Consider the following 20,120-nt stretch of genomic DNA (forward strand, 5'->3'; position numbering starts at 1 on the left):
CGAAGAGGTTTAATATTTGGTGAAAATTTAAATATCATTTTGGCTTATGCTAACTTTTTTATCACGTCTTATACGTATGTCCGCAGTTTTCGACTTTTCAAATCTTGTTATATCACACAAACTAAGCAAAAAGTTTATTGCGGCGATTTAGAACTCTATTCTTTCAGTAGCACTCCCCATTCACTCCTAATTCCATGAGGGTCAGTTCAACAGTAATTCCATACATTCCCTCTCACCCATGGATTCGAAGAAAATCGGGGGATATAACAAAACTTTACAAAAGAATTACATTCTTGTAAAAGTGAAAAGTGGGGGATTCTCTCTCTCTCTCTCTCTCTCTCTCTCTCTCTCTCTCTCTCTCTCAGATTTTGGTCAATATTTTGCTGAATCGAAGCGTATTCATTAAAAGATAAAAATACAATGATGAAGACCAAGTTCACTTAGATCACGAAATGAATCGCTTGAATGAAGAATAATGCACCGTTAATTCATTATTTATACTTAAGTCTTAAGTTCATTGCTCTTTTTACTTAAATAGAGACGAATACTGGATCTGTCAGAGAATCCCACATCAGTAAAAAGTGACTACTTTTAAACGACTCAATTCGCACAAGTTTTATTCAGCAGAACAAGACCGACCACCGTCGAATGAAACTGCTCTTATTTAATGTGTTCTTGTGCTACCGTCTATATAATTTGCCCCGCAGTTCCACGTCGCGATACTTGATACTGACTTCCCCGAATTCATAGGGTCGAGAGGGAAAAGCTATTACCGTCTAATCTAAGACCATGTCTCGACAAGCAGTTTTATGAGATAATTATACCTCGCGAAACTGCACACGTACGGTTACATGAAGAATGGGTCATGATGCGTCAGCGGGACTCGGAAGAATCTTCTACATCCTCGATTTTTTTCTTATTTTCTTTATAATTATAATCCAATGAATTAACTGCTTAGGTAACTTGCGTGATAACTGACGGTTTGAAATCTTATAGCTTCTCTCTCTCTTCTCTCTCTCTCTCTCTCTCTCTCTCTCTCTCTAAGTTAATTCAAGCCATCAGGCAAATAGTTACTAAAGAAGGCTTGAGAGCCTGAACATGCATGGCTTAGAAACACGACGATTGCGAGGACAGCTAATAGAAACATTCAAAATACTGAAAGGCATAACACAAGTAGACAGTAACCTATTTACGTTAAACGAAAACCAGGTAAGGAATAATGGATGGAAACTAGAACTGAAGAGATACAACACATCCCATTGTGGGAACTTCCTTACATACAAGATATGTGGCACGTGGAATAAACTGCCACCAGAAGTTGTAAACAGCAGCAATGTAGAAGAGTTTAAAAGAAAGCTAGACAAAATCATTAGGACACTGTGAATGCACAGTAAAACCTGCTCTTACATTCTCTCTCTCTCTCTCTCTCTCTTTTACAAATGAACATTGTCACTGTCTCCAAGTATTGATAGAGAGAGAGAGAGAGAGAGAGAGAGAGAGAGAGAGAGAGAGAGAGAGAGAGAGAGAGAGAGAGAGAGAGTCTATCTTTGAAACTAACAGGGTCATATTAATTTGTGAAGTATTTAAAAATGTTTTTTTATTACTGATATGATATTATTATTATGAATCAAGATACATAAGAGAGAGAGAGAGAGAGAGAGAGAGAGAGTTTCCCTTTGAAAATATTAGGGTCTTATTAGTTTGGGAAGTACTTAAAAATGTTTTTTTTTTATTACTGATATATTATTATTGTTATGAAACACGATACATAAAACTGATTCAGTCTACCTTTGAAACTGATAGGGTCATATTAATTTGGGAAGTATTTAAAAAAAAGTTTTTTTTTTTATTACTGATATGATATTATTATGAGCCGAGACACATAAAACCAATTCATTTAATAGAGAGAGAGAGAGAGAGAGAGAGAGAGAGAGAGAGAGAGAGAGAGGAGAGAGTCTATCTTTGAAACTAATAGGATCATATTAATTTGGGAGCTATTTAAAAAAATTTTGTTTAGTACCGATATAATATTATTATTACGGACAAGACACGTAAAACCAATTCATCAAATAGAGAGAGAGAGAGAGAGAAGAGAGATGAGAGAGTAGAGAGAGAGAGAGAGAGAGAGAGAGAGAGAGAGAGAGAATCAATTCGGCCGATGATAGGGTGTTATTCTTTTGGTATCCATCTAAAAGATTATTATTATTATTATTATTATTATTATTATTATTATTATTATTATTATTATTATTATTATTATTATTATTATTATTATTATTATTATTATTATTTGGTGACCATAGACTAACTCTAAAAGTCGAACAAATTTTGTGTGTCCAAAATATATTAGACGACGAACATACATTTTTTGGGCAACATGTCAGTGAAATGAACTTTATCAGAGTCATTATCATTTCCAGTTAACCCACTGATAAAATTTTTCAGTAATTTGACAGAAGAAAAATTATTCTCAAATTTATCATTGCTAAGGTTAAATCCTTTGGGCCAGCTCTGTATGAGCTGAATAAATGAGCCCAGTGGTCTGGTTCAGCTGTTCAATTATAATGGCATTCCTCGTCCCGCAATTTCCGGAAAGGTGTGTCACTATTCTAAGCACAGACGCTAATACGACAGAACTCTTCCTTTCCTACGTCGCAAATCGCGAGTAGATAGAAACGTTCAATTTAATAATAAGAAGTATTCGAAACTCGTAATCAGAGAGTTCGCTGTCTGCCATCGAAGTTACGGACTCGACAGAAGTCAAAATCTTCTTCACTTTTCAAGCGAAGATGCAATGCATCAGTGCCCTGAAAACGATTCTCCTTGTGGTTTAATAATCTACTTACATTTTTATCTATTTATTGATTTGCTCTTGCCTTGTGTTACTTCTTTTAATCGAACACCGTATTCTTTGGAAGCTTACATTTCAAGTCAGTGGTCTCCTTGGCTGTTCCAAATGAAATAGGGTTCATCTTCTTGAATAAATAATAATAATAATAATAATAATAATAATAATATAATAATAATAATAATAAAATAATAATAATAATAATAAATAGTAGAGAAAAGACCCCCCTCATATAGACTCCCACTTTTGCTAAAGGGGCTGGCCCCGCCCCCCGCCCCCCCGGACCCCCCATAGCGGGCGTGGCTACCCCCCCTCCCCCCCCTCCCTGATTGCTCATGTACGTACCCCGTGAGGCCTAAAAAGGGGATGGGCGGGGCAACCCCCAAAACCCCCAAAAGGGGGTTTTGGCCACCTGACCATCCATATGACTCCACTTGTCTGGGGGGTGTGGCCACCCTGACCCCATATAGACTCCACTATTCTGGGGGGCGTGGCCACCCCTGACCCCAAATTGACTCCATTTGTATGATAAGTTCATGTACGTACATGAGCTCATAATTGACTCCATTTGTCTTACAAGCTCATGTACGTACATGAGCTCATATTAGGGGGGCGTGGCCTCCCCTAACCCCAAATCGACTCCACTTTTCTACCCCTGTGACGTCACATAACTATAAGGGAATAAAACCATCTTTTCAACCCTCCACTATTCTGGGGGGCGTGGCCACCCCTGACCCCAAATTGACTCCATTTGTATTATAAGCTCATGTACGTACATGAGCTCATAATTGACTCCATATGTATGATAAGTTCATGTACGTACATGAGCTCATAATTGACTCCATTTGTCTTACAAGCTCATGTACGTACATGGGCTCATATTAGGGGGGCGTGGCCTCCCCTAACCCCAAATCGACTCCACTTTTCTACCCTGTGACGTCACATAACTATAAGGGAATAAAACCATCCTTTCTTTCAACCCTCCACTATTCTGGGGGGGCGTGGCCACCCCTGACCCCAACCCTTGACTCCATTTGTCTTACAAGCTCATGTACGTACATGAGCTCATATTAGGGGGGCGTGGCCTCCCCTAACCCCAAATCGACTCCACTTTTCTACCCCTGTGACGTCACATAACTATAAGGGAATAAAACCATCCTTTCAACCCTCCACTATTCTGGGGGGGGCGTGGACACCCCTGACCCCAACATAATTGACTCCATTTGTCTACTCCACTTTTCCTACCCCCTGTGACGTCACATAACTATAAGGGAATAAAAACCAACATTTCAAGCCCTCACCCCAAATTGACTCCACTATTCTACCCTGTGACGTCACGTAACTCTCTGGGAATAAAACCATTCTTTCAACCCCTGACCCCAAATTGACTCCACCTTTCCTACCCCTGTGACGTCACGTAACTCTCTGGGAATAAAACCATTCTTTCAACCCCTGACCCCAAATTGACTCCACCTTTCCTACCCCTGTGACGTCATCGTAACTCTCCGGTAATAAAAACCAACATTTCAACCCCTCACCCCAAAATTGACTAACTATTCTACCACTGTGACGTCACGTAACTCTCTGGGAATAAAACCATTCTTTCAACCCCCGACCCCAAATTGACTCCACCTTTCCTACCCCCTGTGACGTCACGTAACTCTCCGGTAATAAAAACCAACATTTCAACCCCTCACCCCAAATTGACTCCACTATTCTACCCCTGTGACGTCACATAACTCTCTGGGAATTAAAACCATTCTTTCAACCCCTGACCCCAAATTGACTCCACCTTTCCTACCCCCTGTGACGTCACATAACTCAAGAGATACCCCCAACATGGGAATAAAAACCCCCAAAAAAAACATTCAACCCCCACCCCAAATTGACTCCACTTTTCTACCCCTGTGATGTCACGTAACTCTACGGGATAAAACTTGACCCCACCCTGACCCCAAATAGAACTCAGTTCATGTTTTTTTGCGACTCATGTCCCCTTTAATTGTTTTCAAAGTAACCGGGACGTTACCTCATCCTCCTCCTATAAAATCTCTAAATATATATGCATATTGCGAATATACTCTCTCTACCCTCCCCTCCCTCCCTCCCTCCCTCCCTCCCTCCTCCCTCCTCTCCCTCTCTCTCTCTCTCAGCCGTTACATTTTGTTTTATATATATACACACAGCTGCTTAGATATTCAGAGTATCATGATAAAAGGATATTTGGCGGACTGACTTCATCCACATGTGATATCTCCCCCAATAACCATATCAGAGTCAATGTTATCTGATGATGAATCACGCACACACACACATATGAAGAAACGAGACCTTATCGCCATATTTGCCCAGCTGACTTCACGCCAACGTGAAATTTTATTTTTCATAGAATTTGAGTCATAATCTAGGTGGTCGAACACAAGGACAAAGGTACACATTTCAATTTTGTTTATTTATTATACAGAGTTTGAAAGAGGTTGAAAAATCAAATTACAGACGGAATTGTTATTTTATATTTATAACCAATCCTAAATACAGGGGAATGATAATTATTCCATACAAATACATACATTAGAAAAAAACTGTACAAACACGAACGCGATAATATGCGCATTCGCTTTTTCAAAAAACAATACTTCAACGAAACATACTACGGCTACTATATATTTTCTAACCTGTTCCTTGACATCACACCCCTTAGTATATACCACAAACATCTTCTCCAGCACTTTCCCGACCGTGTATCGAAGACGACGACGTTTCATCTAACACCTCAAAGCTTTTAAATTTAGCTAACAAGTTTTTCTTTTTCATATATAAATCTTCCACACCACCTCTCCTCCAACAGGGATAAATTCTTTTTCATTATAGCCACGCAGCATATTTTACCAATTTTGCTCATTTCATCACTGAATGTAGCTAACACAGGTAAATATTGATTCAACCAAGTCGTATTAACCAGTCCGCTCTGGACCGATGCCAGCGGGAAAGATAACATATTTGGCATAGTCATACGATGATTTAAATAATTCTTCCTTCAATTTCTTGACCGAAGAAAAAAGTGATTGAACCTCATCTGTTTGGTATCTCTGCCCAAACGATCGGCGTGATCTTCATCTTTGGAATAAGCCACGCTCTTTTGCGCGTATTCATTATCTTCAATGGGGGCACCAATACCGTATTGTGTTAATAAGGTAGCTATGGTGGGTAGATCAACTTCTTCGTCGCATTCCCAAGATGTGATATTTTCAGGTCTTTTCACAATGGCGGACCCTTCAATACCCCTATCACGAAGACAGGCATATGATGCACCAGTGCACGAGAATATCGAAAACCTGCCAATTCGGCATATGGATAAGCTCGAATGACGTCCGCCACAACACCGTAATTCCTGCATGTCACACAGTTAGTGGCCACTACTAGACACATATTCCTCTTCCTGAACTTATTTTCGGACAAGTTCCCGAAAACTAACTTACAAGAGGAGGCTGATGAAGCCATGGCGAGAGTTCACGTCTTGATGTGACAATCCTTCAAGAGATAATGAACTACGAAAGCCCGCTACCCAAGACCCCTTTATCACAATCACTGATTACAAACCTGTTGTGACGAAGCATCAAGCCTCTCCCAGCAATGATTCAGACTAACATGAATAAACAAGTCCTATCATTCCCTCACCCCAAAGGTCATCCACACATGACTCATTTTATCAAAATCAGTATCACTCCAGTCATGTTTCTCGCAGACACGAATAAACAAGCCTTATCATTTCCTCACAACAAAGGCCGTCCACACACACACACACACACACACACACACACACACACACACACACACACACACACACATATGACTCATATATAAAACTTCCACACATCTTTCCTCCAATGGGGATAAATTCTATCGCTACAAGGCGTGAACTTCATCTTTGGAATACAATACTTCATCGAAACATCATATGTCACACCTGATTATTACTTCCCAACTGTACACCATCATACAACCGACAAGGGAAAATTGATGTTATTCCTTACCCAAAGTGTATAGAGTAAGTGCAACACACCAACCCTCCGTCCCTACAAGTATTTCTCTTGACCGAAACGTCATTTCCCTCCGTCACTATTCAGTAAGTAGCATATAAACACTTTCCATTTACTTGAACATAGAGTATAGTAAAATATTTAAAAACAGCAATAAGATTCATCTGTATATGGAATAGATATTCTTATAATAATGTACCCGTTGAAAGAAGCGGAATATATAAAACAGTCATTATTCCTCCCTTTCAGATATGGGAAATAACTCTAGTAGTGAACTGTCAGCCGACGAAGTAGCCACTCAAGTCAGACACCATTACTATTATGGTGTTGGAGCCCCAAACTCATTTATTAGGAAGGTGGAAAACGGGTCATGACCATGAAGCAGAGAAGAAGAAGAAAAGAAGTAGCAGGAGATGCAACAACAATACCACTGGCAGCCCACAACAGTGCAACCCCGATCACTTCGCCACCACCCACTACTGAAGGAAACGAGAGCAACCCGGTGAAGGTATGTAAAAACCGATGTGTTATATATTTATTTAATAATAGTCCTGATTCCATAGAAACACGCACTCTTTTTCGTTTTTCTGTTTTTCCGTTCAAATGCATTCTATGGGCATAGTAAAAAAAACACCTATATAATTATTCATAAGGATTTATTGACCACATAAAGAGTTTACAAATTCAATACACTAATCGCTGTCAGACCGTCTCAGCACGCATCCCAATATAACTTCCACGTGTATCCTTATTTTAACCTGAATATGCCGAAAAACGTTTAAGAGAGGAAACGACTAAGACGTCTTAGCAGATTAACACCGACGTTCATGGGCGAATGATCCTCACAGCTCATCCTGAAATAAGTAAAAAGTTATGTGATTGAAGGTGTATGATCATATATAGAATATATTCCTTAATAGAATGTAAATGGAGTAATATAAAAATCAAAAGAAAAAATATGCATTTACCTTAGTTGTTCAAAGATGCGGAGGACATTCCTTGTACGTAATAAGCACGTTTGACCCCGACCTCCAATGAACATTTATTTAAAACTTTTTCAAATATTTAAAATAAATCCCGTTATCCATTTTATCATTACCTCCAAACGAGTGAATGAGAATACATTTTGTATTAAGGATAATACTGCTTTCACACCACGGTGACTCACGCAATGAACAAAAAAAACTAACGTAAGACCGCACTTGTACGATTTATCAGGTTGTATTTGTTTTTATTATGGCGATAGAGGTTATATTCGGGATGCGCATATATAAATTTAGAGAAGCATTCGAATAAACTTTTGGATTTAACCGTAACTATCAAAAAAGAAGATTATATTTTCTAGGTGATTTTTCCCACGTAAAAACATACCCAATGACCAACAATATTAATATCGTAGACGAAGATAATGTATTAGATATAAAAAATAAAGGTTTAATTCTACTTTCTTGGCAATGTCAATAATCCTACTTCATCCGAAGCGAACACACCTAAATATTTAACCCGGCACCGAGGTGAACTTTTAACTTATTTCAATTTTCTTTTGTATCCATTCCATTTAACCCCTAACATCACACTGAATAACCCTATCCCCCGCATCCACCGTTAAAATACCCTTGGTATCCCCAAAAAAGTTAAAAAAATAATGCAAGGGCTAGCGTAGCCGTACCCAGCCTGATCGATATTCGCAGGTTTGCCGAAATTTCCACTGGGCATGGAATCTTCACATCTCCACCACAAAATTAAAGCAGTAAATAGCTCTACCATTTTTTAAAACTATCAGTAAGATGATCATTATCACCGGCCACCCCCTATACTTTTCTGCGTCTCGTGATATAATTTGCAGATGGTATTAGGGGAAACTACATGAATATTATATACCGTATTTCCCATTACGGTAATATGTATATTATTTAAATCGAAAAGATTGAAAAATATAGACTATTGGTCGCGTAATTACCTGGAAAATGTTTCCATATCAATGCATGGCCAATGTAATTTTTTCAGGTATACAACTGTTAAAAGGCTGATCAATTAAAATCGAATTTTTCATTTTGCCCAATAACGTATGGTCTTTTGTATAAAGTCTTATCAAATATATATTTGTTTATAGGATTAACTGCTATCGCCTCATTTAAAGCCGACATTGCGTTATAATGTGGGGTACTCTATCGATCCATAATTTAGCCTTTTCTACATTGCACATTTAAATGTCCGTCTGTGTGGGCGCCCATAAACCAGCTATTATCGCTAATTCGAGCCTAAGTCTCAAATCAAACTGAATCCAGTAAATACATGTCTATAGTCGCTATCCAAAAGAAGTGGAAAAATATGTATTGCACGCCCCTCGTTTTAATTGTCACCCATAAACTTTCGTCTCCCACCTGCGGTTTGACCGAAGGTACGGCTGAAATTGCCGAGTTACCCCGTGTGTTACATGATAGTCATCCCGTATAAAAAATCCCCGCCCGACCGGGGTGGTAGGTAATGTCGAGGGTTTTATCATTTCAACATTTTTATATATGATTGATAGTTTAAATCAGGACAGGATTCCCCCACAAAACTTTTCATTCAAGAAAACGGAAGCGGATTTAAATAATGTATTTACTAATTACCCTTACCATTAAAACGACGGGCACGTGAACATCATCCGCTAATTTGCGCACCGTCCCTATCAATTTGAGATATATAATTCTTAAAGCGATACTTTGACAAATCTAAGAAAGAACCTGCCACCCCATTAAGGCGAAATTCTATATATTTATCAGATAGAACTTGATTTATGGAAAATATTAAAGGTGTAAAATCCAGTCTTTCCTTTGAATTAATTGAAGTTTCAATAATTCTCCGTCTATTAACATTCGGGAACAATTCTGATATACCCGCAAATATACGATGAAACAGGAACTTGATTACCAGTTCCGGGTATGTTAGGAACTACGCTAGCCATATTTTGTGTTATATTAATAATTTTAGATGAAGGGTAGAAACGAGTGCGTACGCCGCCGAATGTCAATTGATGAAGAGTTACCCCCCCCAAAAGATCGTACACGTCCTATTTATATTTAACTCCTAGATTTTAAACTCGTGTGCCCTTCCTCTTCCTCCCCGTTTTTCTTTCCTCCCACAACTCGACCGTCTAACTAAACGTTTCACTGTTTTTTCTTTCCGTCTCGTTCTCCTCCCTTCCAGTACCACTTAAATTCGTTCGTCCGGTAGTTTTGAGGGCCCTTATACCATTTCGTTTTAGGATTCTTTTAAAGGTAAACCGCTGTTTTAACCATTATCAGATAACCACAGATCTACCGAATTCCATTAACTGAAGGTTTCGCGGCGTTAAATAGAAAAGGAGCACTTTCCGTGCAATACCACTTATGGCCCCCCCCCCCCCCCCCACGAAAAAAAAAACCGCTTCCCCTTCTGCTGGGCCGGGATAGAAAACGGAAATATCCTCAAATCCCCGCTCCTCTCCTTAATAAAGGGGTCTGATTAAAAATAGTTTTTAAATTCCGCCTCTGAAGGAGGCGCGAATAACACTCTCATTTTGTACTGTTTATACTATTCCCAAAACAATTTAAGTTGAGCTTGATTCGCAAGTTCTAGTTGACTCGAGGGGTGTTACGATTCACGAATAAGACTGCCAAGGGTGAACATCGAGTTTATATACCTCACCTATTCATCTAATTTTCCTCTAGGTTTTATAACGGAGCAGGCAAGTAACACTCAGAGTCTTTAGTGAATGTAAAAGGTGACCGTTTTTTGATCCGTGATAAGAATAGAAATCTGATCCAAGATGTTCGTGTTCAACAATTTGTAGACTGTATTATGTATTCCTTTTCCTCTACACTTGCTAAGTTAAAACAGTCCAATATATTTACTAGTCTCCCGCCAAAAATCGTCGGTTGAACTATATCCGTATACACATATATATAATCTACCCCACAATTATCAGGTAGAGAATCAAGGGAAACGTGTTCATTCAGTTCACGCCCCGCATATTTTAAATTTCATAAACCGGTATTATATGAAAAACCTAATAATTTCGCGGCTTTTCCGCTAAATTTGAACGTATATACTTTTAAACGTCCCCCGTTCTCAATTTCTCTCTCTTGTATACGTGGTATAGTAATTCTTCTTAAATCTTCATCCCAATGAAATATAAACGTTTACTATTAAAATAATTTATGAAATTATCACCGTAATAAACTTTTAAGTAATCATACGTCCCCTTATAAGAGCTCTCACGAGTCTCTTCATATCCCCCGCTAACAGTGCCATTCTCGGTCTATACAAAAAATATGTATGCCTATCACGTTTATGACGCTCTGTAATAAATTCGAGAGTGAATAAATCATCTTTGGATAATATAGCGTAATAACTCCCCCGGGAACATGATCGAAAGCTAAACTACTTCATATTCAACCCCCATTAGGTAATAATATAGGTGTAGGTAATTCTATTGGCAAATTTCGAAGGGTGGGTATTTTTTGGTATACGTGTCTAAACAGCCGAGACTGCTCAAATATATAGTGTGTTCACCAGCCATGGTCGGTTAATACTACGACGGGTATATGTCGTATGTATTTATAAGAAAAGTTCGATAGCGTTTTATCTAGGTCTTATATGCAGACTGCACGATAGAACCCCATTTTCAGTAAACATTATTTCTCACCGTTCTGATCTGAGACATCGATAGTAATGTATTCCAATACGTCAATGGTATTTAAAAGGTTTATAAATGGCATTATGCGGACTTTACCACATGCACATCCTAACGTGAAAGCAGTCTAAGAGATTAACCATTTTATCACCCAAGATGGTAGTTGAAGAAAACGATACCCGAATACAGGGTAAACGTATTCAACGCCCTGCTGGAATATATTTCACTGTGATGAGGTCTCAACGCACCCGAACTGTATATTAAATACCTGACTTTTTCATTGGAAACCAAACATATAGTGCTTTAGCACTGAGTTTAATCGTAATTGAATCAATCATATCAACTTTGGCTGCTCCTGCCATCGATATGTGGAATGCTCATTCTCTTCGTGTCATCATTCCATGAGAAATAAACCGTCCCTGCGGATAGCTCCGCGAATATGTTCTCCGTAAAATTCAGATAATTGTTTCAATAATTTCCGTATTAAACGCTCTAGTCATGACATTCATATCACACCAACAAACCCGAAAATGGACTTATAAATATACTTGTAAATGCGTTTCCCATCTGACTCATTTATAGAATCGCGTTAATTTTAAATTGAATAGTAAAAATCAAAACGTCTCCTGTTTAAATAGCGTAATATAATTTCGGGAGAATGACTCCCACTAGCCCCACTTCATACCTTCCACTCCTTTCGGTAATGATATAGGGGACGGATAACCTATTGGTAAATTTACACGCCCGATTTTCTGGAAATTAAGCCACCTATACAGGCATTGCTATTCACGTATATGATGTGATCGCCACACATGTTGAATGTAGACTGTATGATAACAATGGGCATCGGGTTTATAATATATGTACATAAAAACCTCCACGTTCATGTTTATGTCACACCTATTCATGAAATTTGTTATCACACAGATTGTCACGTCATTCAAGAAAATGTCCAAGCCCTCTAACCGCCATGATGAATCATCCTCACCACCCTCCGATCCAGGTAAAAAAAAAAAAAAAAAAATATTATTTTATTATTATTTTATTATTATTATTATTATTATTATTCTTATTTTATTATATTATTATTATTATTATTATTACTATTATTGCAGTTTTTGCAGTTATTATTATATTATTATTATTATTATAATACACGTTCACTCCGGTGCTTATTAAATTATCTTTACAGATCCCCTTCGCTGAAGACTTCCCATTAGATGAAGATTTGATGGGGGATAATAATAATAATGAAGCATCGCGCGTTTTTTTTTTTTTGTGGAGGTGTAGGAACAGAACGGGGATCTTCACTCACGAGGGAAAGAACGGAGGCGGGTAATAAGGTAGTGAGTATCATTCATTATGCGGCGGCAGCAGTAGGGTCACCCCCCACATGACGTGGCAATGAAGTTAAGTAGTAGCATACCCGATACGCGAAGATGTGCCCACAGTAAACTTCCTCGAAAGAGGTATTCGATCGCTATGCTATACTTGTGCGTTTATTATCACCAGCGTGAGGATGCTAGGCGACATGAATGAAAAAAGTGCTTTCTATGTAGTACTCACCCACCCTCACTACGATTGACTCGATCTATGACTCCCTGGGGAGGCTATTGAGTTTATAGCTAATAACTTGGAAGAAGACTCAACCGTACTGAGGGTTCGGGTTGGTGTATGACCTCGCTAGATAGGGTTGAACTTCATATCACGCGGCGTGAGTTAGTGAATATTAATAACTTCCAGGTGTATCCCCAAGGAGTCCGCGGTAGTGATCAGGTTATCAATATTCAGTCCGGTACAACTGTGTCGTTACAGCGTTAGAGCGTACGTTGTACTCCGGGATAACCCCTCCCACACGTATTAAACAACCTCCCTCGTGTCTTAGAGGATGAGGGGAGGGGACAATTTAATATCAAAAACACTCGCCAGATATGCCGTTGACCCATGACTCTTTCAAAAACATTAGAAAAGGGGAATAACCTAACATATATCTGTATAAATTATGTGAATTATTCATGGGGAAACAGCGGAAAAAACATTGGACGGTACATCTACGAGGAAAGGTGGTAACCCCCAAAGTCCCTCATTTGGTCACGTTGTTATTAATCACTGACGACCACGTCGCATTGATTAAAGATGTTGGCATTCGTGAAGAAGTTCCGACACGGATTCAAGCAAGGGGCGGGGGATGAGCACGCGGGTGGTATGTGTTACAATTGTTTGACTTTGTTTAATAGTTCCACATCCGTGAGGCGCACACACAGGCCTGTACTGCTCGAACACTGTCGAATACCCAGAACCCGGCCAATTTAAACAGTTTACTAAAGTTAAAGGGAACTCTGCTGCCAATCTCGCACATGGCTTTCCTGGATTTTGAGGCGTATAATATTCAACCGAAGACCGGAGAAGACGATCGAGAATAGTATCTCGACAGAAAGCTTTCGCTTACTGCTACGTGATCGTTGACGGTAGAACGGGGAATATTGTACCCATAGACTAAGTCACGGAGAGAAATGCGTTGATGATGTTTGCAGAACATGAAACCGGGACGGGGCGTTATTGCGTGAACAAATGCGTGCGTATCCTTTACATATGAGTCCTGAATCCGCCCTGTAAGTTTGAAGCGAGCACTCATTGCGGAGGATGTAACGTCGAATTCAAGGCGGAGTCACGAAAAAATGCGACAATCACGCTCATTTTGTGGCACGGGACAACTTTGTGTGTACACTGTGTCAAACAGTGTAATTTGAATATGCAATTTAAGGAGCCAACCTTTAACAGTGTTCGTACAGCAATTTGTCATATGACATCGCCCTGGTCTTGAAAGAGGCGGGGGCTCAGCATGATTTTGAAATTCTGAAACGCGAGGGTAGTAAATTTTACTCGGCCAGATCGGGCAATCTGAGATCGTGGATAGCAAACAACGTGATTAGGGGGGACCCTTTCTAGTCCTCGCCTCGAGTCATATCAAAACAGAAAGGTTCCCTCGAAATCGCACGTCAGTTGTTAACCCAGTATTCTCGGGATTGTCTCGATTTAGTTTTGGGGTAGGGGTAAACAGTTACTACCCTTATGATTATGACGGGCTTCAATATCCTGCGAAGCCCGGCATCCCTTCTCGAGAGTGTTTCGATTCGAACTTACGGGAGAAAACCCTTTCCAGCGGGGGCTATGCACACGTGGTCAAGGTTTGGAACGCGCTAATTGCACCTAATCTTCTAGATTATACCGTTTTGTATTTGTTAATGGATGTGGGATTATTAGCGGACGTTTATTTAGCTTGGAGGAAGGCTGCCATGGTGCAAATTCGGACTAGACCCCTGCCGTTACCTGACTTTTCTACCTCTCTCTCACTCGATGCTTTCCTATATTCCTCTAAAATTCGTCTCCCCCTCATTTCGAATGGTGAACTCTATCAAATTAAATTTGTAAAAACATCCGCGGCGGTTTTTTTGTAGTCTAGTTCGAAGGCAATTGCGTTAGCTAATAATCCAGAGTTTAAATCCCAGTTTTAGGGTGGGTGGGTGATCCTCAATCGTACCATATACGTTTGACTTCACCATTTGTAATCCCACAGTCATGAGTAAATACAAAATGCCCTTCGGGGTGAAATAACTGAACGTTTCCCCTGTCGAATTAGAAAGTTTTGTCGCTAGCGATATACCGCCATTGATTTCACAGGGTGAATACGGTTATTTTATACTGCTCGATACCAAACCAGTTAGACGGGATGTTGCTCTACAGACGGACGATCTCCCTCTCGCCATTCATCACATGAATGTGACTCAAACCAAGGATCTATCGCCCTATAGTAAAAACCTAATGAATAAGTTCAAGTGAAGCTACCCAAGAAAAAATGTTAAGTTGACGGGTACGCATTTACCCATGCGTAATCACTTGATCTGTCTTCCGGTTATACAAACGTTGATAAGGCTCGGTCTCGAAGTTGATGTAATAAGGAAAGTGTACAAATTCAAACAGGATTTTATTTGAGGGAATATATTCTGGAGGAATGCGAAAAAGGCGTGCTAAAGAGACCGATCCGGACAAGAGGAACACCATCAAAATCATAATGAATGGTCTTTTCGGTGTCACTATTAAAAATTCATGAAATTCTACCCGAACTGTCGTCACCACCGGGTGAAGCCCTCTTTCTCAGGAATGTGTCCAAAACACACGTACAAGTCTTTGGAAAAAACTGGGTAACGACAGGTACATTGTTTAAAACCATGCAAAGAGTCTGTTATGGCTGGAATCCCCCGATTTATATCGGTTTCAGTAACTAGACATGGCGAAGGATATGATGTATCGGTTCTATTACGACGTTCTTCGAAAGCAGTATGGACACCGAGTTCAGCTCCTTTATACCGACACTGACAGCTTGATCTTTTCCCTGGTGACTGATAACCTCAATCGGTGAAACTGAGGGTGTGCTCAAACCTACATGGATTTGAGTAATTTCCCCAAAACTCACGAATTGTATGATGAGTCACGTAAGGGGGAACTCGGGTTAGTGAAGGTTGAAAAACGGGGCTGAACTCATGAGGGAATTTATCGGCGTAAACTAAAGTTTATTCGTATCTGACGGAAACTAGTCGTAGTTAACACCTGGAAAGGTGTACAAAGATGCCGGCAAAAGACCATTCCCACATGACCAGTATCGAGCTGTAATCGAAAAGAATGAGATACTTATACTCGTTTGTGCACAATTTGCAAAGAGTAGGAGGCACGATGTGTCATACGAGCAGCGAAATAAAGTATCTCTCTGTCCTTTAGAGGAAAAAAGAGGATATTAGTGACCAATTATAAAAATCGTTGCGTATGGACATCCAGACATTGGGGGGAAGTAAAGAGGGTATAGCGGAGGAGGAGGGGGGAGGGGGGAGGGGGAGGGGGAGGGGGAGGAGGAGGAGGAGGATCTAGAGAGGGTAGTGGTGGCGCCGGTAGTTGCGGCAATCTCTCCAATTTTAAATATTCCCGCTCCTAGCACCTGAGAATTCCCTACTCCTCCTATTCCTCCGACCCACTACATCCATCACGTCATTTCCCACGGGTGAAAAGGATGTTCAAAACGTCGAAGAGAGAATAGTAAAATATACAATGTTAATTCCTCTCTCTCTTTCGACGTCCCTTGACTTCTCCTCGACGGGAAATGGTTTTCACCCTCTCCTCCAGTTAAACGGGGGCGTATCACACCTTGACCGGGTGTCATTAGTTTGTATTTTATTTTATTATATTTTATCTTATATTCATATATTTTAATATATTATATTGTATATAATGTATTTTTATATATATCATCATATTTTTTACCAGTTTATTTTTTTTTATATTTTGAATTATTATATTTAAATTTTTTATATAGTTTTGCATTTTTACTTTACGTTTCTATTTTTATATTGTAGGAAAAAAACCTGTAGTATTTCATTATGGAAATTAAAACAAATATTATTGCCGTCAACTTCATTCACCCTAAAATTATTATTAAGGGCTTGTATATAAAAAGGAGCGCGTAAAGTACACAACTATTAGTCTTAAACGCCCCCCCCGCTAAACATCATGGCCGCGACAGGTCCCTCCTGGGCATTGTTTTTAGACCCTGTTCGCTAATCCCACCCGTCGTAGTATCATCGCGGGGTTTAGTAACAGTGGCAAGTCAGTCTTATGTCAAAAAAATCATTGAACTCTATGAAACGCTTTCCAATACATTTTATATTGCGGGGTGGATCTGAACACCCCCATCGAAACGCATCCTCAATAGGTCCCAAATTTAAAGTATCCAAAGAAATTTTAAATCCCTTTTGATTACACTGAAAAGGGGCAGACGGGGGGTTAATAAATGTCTATATTCATACTCGATGATTGCTTCCTTGAGGCAGTGATAATAAATTTGTCACCAACGCCTTCACAGCGGGACGTCATCATCTATTTCAGTTATATTCATAACGCAGAATATGTTTCATTCGGGCAGTTTAGTAGAAGTATAAGCTTGAATTGCTCACATTATATTCTAATGAAAAATCGTGATTTAGTCAAAATTGAAACTTTAGGTCGGCAGTTATTCGGCCGTCAAAAAGCTTCAGCTTTTCAGACATATATAAAAAGGCCCTATCACGTAAACCGCTACGGTTATTTGTTAGTAGACTTCGCTCCGTCAACACTGAACTGTACAGCTCGAACTAATATTCTGGGTGAACGGAATATCAAATAGCTACCAATATGGATAAAGAACGGATAAAAACTGCTAAAAACTTTGTACGGAGATGCACGGGGTGGGTGGGGTAGTTTTCAGCGGGGTGGACTCTTATTCAGAGTACGAAAAATCTGAATAGCCAAATTACTCGTGAAAATGTTAAAGAATTCTTACGTGGGCAAAAGTCTTACACACTGCATAAAGTCACTCGAAAAAAATTCCCCAGAAGAAAAATCATATCACCCAAACCCGAGAGTAATAGCGAGCACCGATTTAGCTGATATGTCCAAATTAGCTCGTATAATAATGGGTTTAAATATTTGCTAGTCTTTATTGACAGTGTTTTCCAGATATCTACAAATTGTTACCCTTTTTTGAAAAAGAAGGATGGTGTTACTAGCGTCGCGCTTTGTGAAGAAGGTTATCGAATCTACCGAATTTTTTGGGAATTTCACGTTTTGAAATAGCGATGAGGGTAGGGGAATATACAAAACACGTCAGGGAATATCAGATAGTAAAACATATAAAATTATATAGCGTTTATTTCGAGAGAAATAAAAATCCTCTATAGCTGAAAGAGTCATAAAAAGGGACTATTAAGGGTCGTATATATAGAGATCTCACACATAAGAATACCTTAAAATACATTAACGTCTTGCGCGACATTGTTCAGAGTTATAACCACACCCCACCATAGAAGTTTGGGTCGCACCCGCAAGAGGTTCACGCATAACGGATAGAGATGACATTGAACGTCAATTCTCGAGCATGATAAAAAGGTAAAAAAGGCTGTTCTCATTTTTTTTTAATCTACCGCCATTTCGCTCTTGAATGTTGGAGACGTTTGTACGTATTGCCGATGAGCGTCGCAACGCAATTTTTAGGAGGGGATATACAATTCAAAATACTCTGGAAATTTTTTAAAATCCGAAAAGTGGATACAAGGCAAAATCGGTTCGTATACTTCTTGGAAGATTTAGCGGGTGAAGAAATAAGGCGTATTTTATCGTGAAGAATTAATTCGCACAAATTACACCAGAAAACGTATGATATCACTATTCTGGGAAGGAGGAGGAAAAGATAATAAAACTCAATATACGTTCATTGGAAAGGTTATCCCGAGTCAATTCAATTCCTGGGTTTGATGAGTCTCAAAATTGTACGGATATGAACCGTAAGCAACCTTTTAATACGTAAAAATAAAAACTTTATTTTATCATCTCTGGTTTATCACCCAGTGAAAGGAAGTAAAGTTATTCCCATCTTAAACGGTGGTTTGGTGTCCTACTCTCTCGGAAATTTTTAGAAATTTTCTTTGTGTAATCTAACTCAAGATAAAGAAGTTTTATTAAACACTTAAGAAAATTGTAGACGAGAAATTCACTTGTGTCCTTGAAAACAACGTCCATATCTAAGAAGAAAAATATACTGAAAAGTCGTAAAGGAATGGGGACTATTCTATCGGTTTTATTGCCTATTGCTGCGAGTGGTAGGGAGTTCTTTTTAATTGAAAATGAAGGAAGGTTTTACGTTATCCCTGCCATTACCTATGAGAGGTTAATGAAATAGAAAAGAGTTTTGTGATGTGATATTAATAACCTAGAGGGTACTGGCAAGTTGGATACGGCAGCTGTTTAGTAGTAGTGGACAGTCTCCCGTTAATATCCAAAAACCACCTATGCCGGCTATATCGCTCACGGGACCTCCTCCTCCCCTCCTCCTTCCTATAGAAAATGTAAGGTGCAGTGACTGGAGGGGAGGAGGAGGTGGTAAACGCCCCCATTAAAACATTACATTGAAAAACAATTAAAGGGGACATGACTCGCAAAAGAGCAATCCCGATTTAACAGGTTAATTATTCGATATTTTTTAAAGAACCCCCAAAAGTCATAACGTTACGTGGCTTTTGTTAAGCACTTACAAGATTCTAACACGGTTGAAGGAATGAAGAAGGAGATTTAACTCATCCGCTCGCAGGTTATAATAATTTTAGATATAGCTCGAGAATTTCAAGGGAATAAAAAAACCCCACGTTGATAATATTCGATTATCGCTACTTCATTGAAATGCGGGGGGGTTAAAGATTGGATGTTAAGGAATAATTAGCCATTAAAAAGCAAATCGAAACGTGGGCGAAATATGGGGGAAAAAGGGAGGAGGAGGGGGAAAGAGGAGGAGGAGGATGGAGGAGGGGTGGGGGTGGGGAAGGTGAGGGCGGGACATGCGAAAAACAAAGATGGCGAGTGTGTGGGTGGTTGGCTTATTAACATTTTAGGAATAATGATATCGGAGCTGTTTGTTTAGTCACGTGATACTGATTTTGATAAAAATGAGTCATGCGTGGATGACTTGAAGGATTGTCACATCAAAGAAGTGAAC

General features: G+C 39.4%; 1 pseudogene; it reads left to right on the plus strand.

Moving 5' to 3' along the window:
• LOC135215483 (protein Wnt-4-like) overlaps positions 1–20,120 on the plus strand; it is a 319,380-nt pseudogene that overhangs the window by 241,674 nt on the left and 57,586 nt on the right.

Source organism: Macrobrachium nipponense, chromosome 5 (genome assembly GCF_015104395.2).
Source record: "Macrobrachium nipponense isolate FS-2020 chromosome 5, ASM1510439v2, whole genome shotgun sequence".
Lineage (NCBI taxonomy): Eukaryota > Metazoa > Arthropoda > Malacostraca > Decapoda > Palaemonidae > Macrobrachium > Macrobrachium nipponense.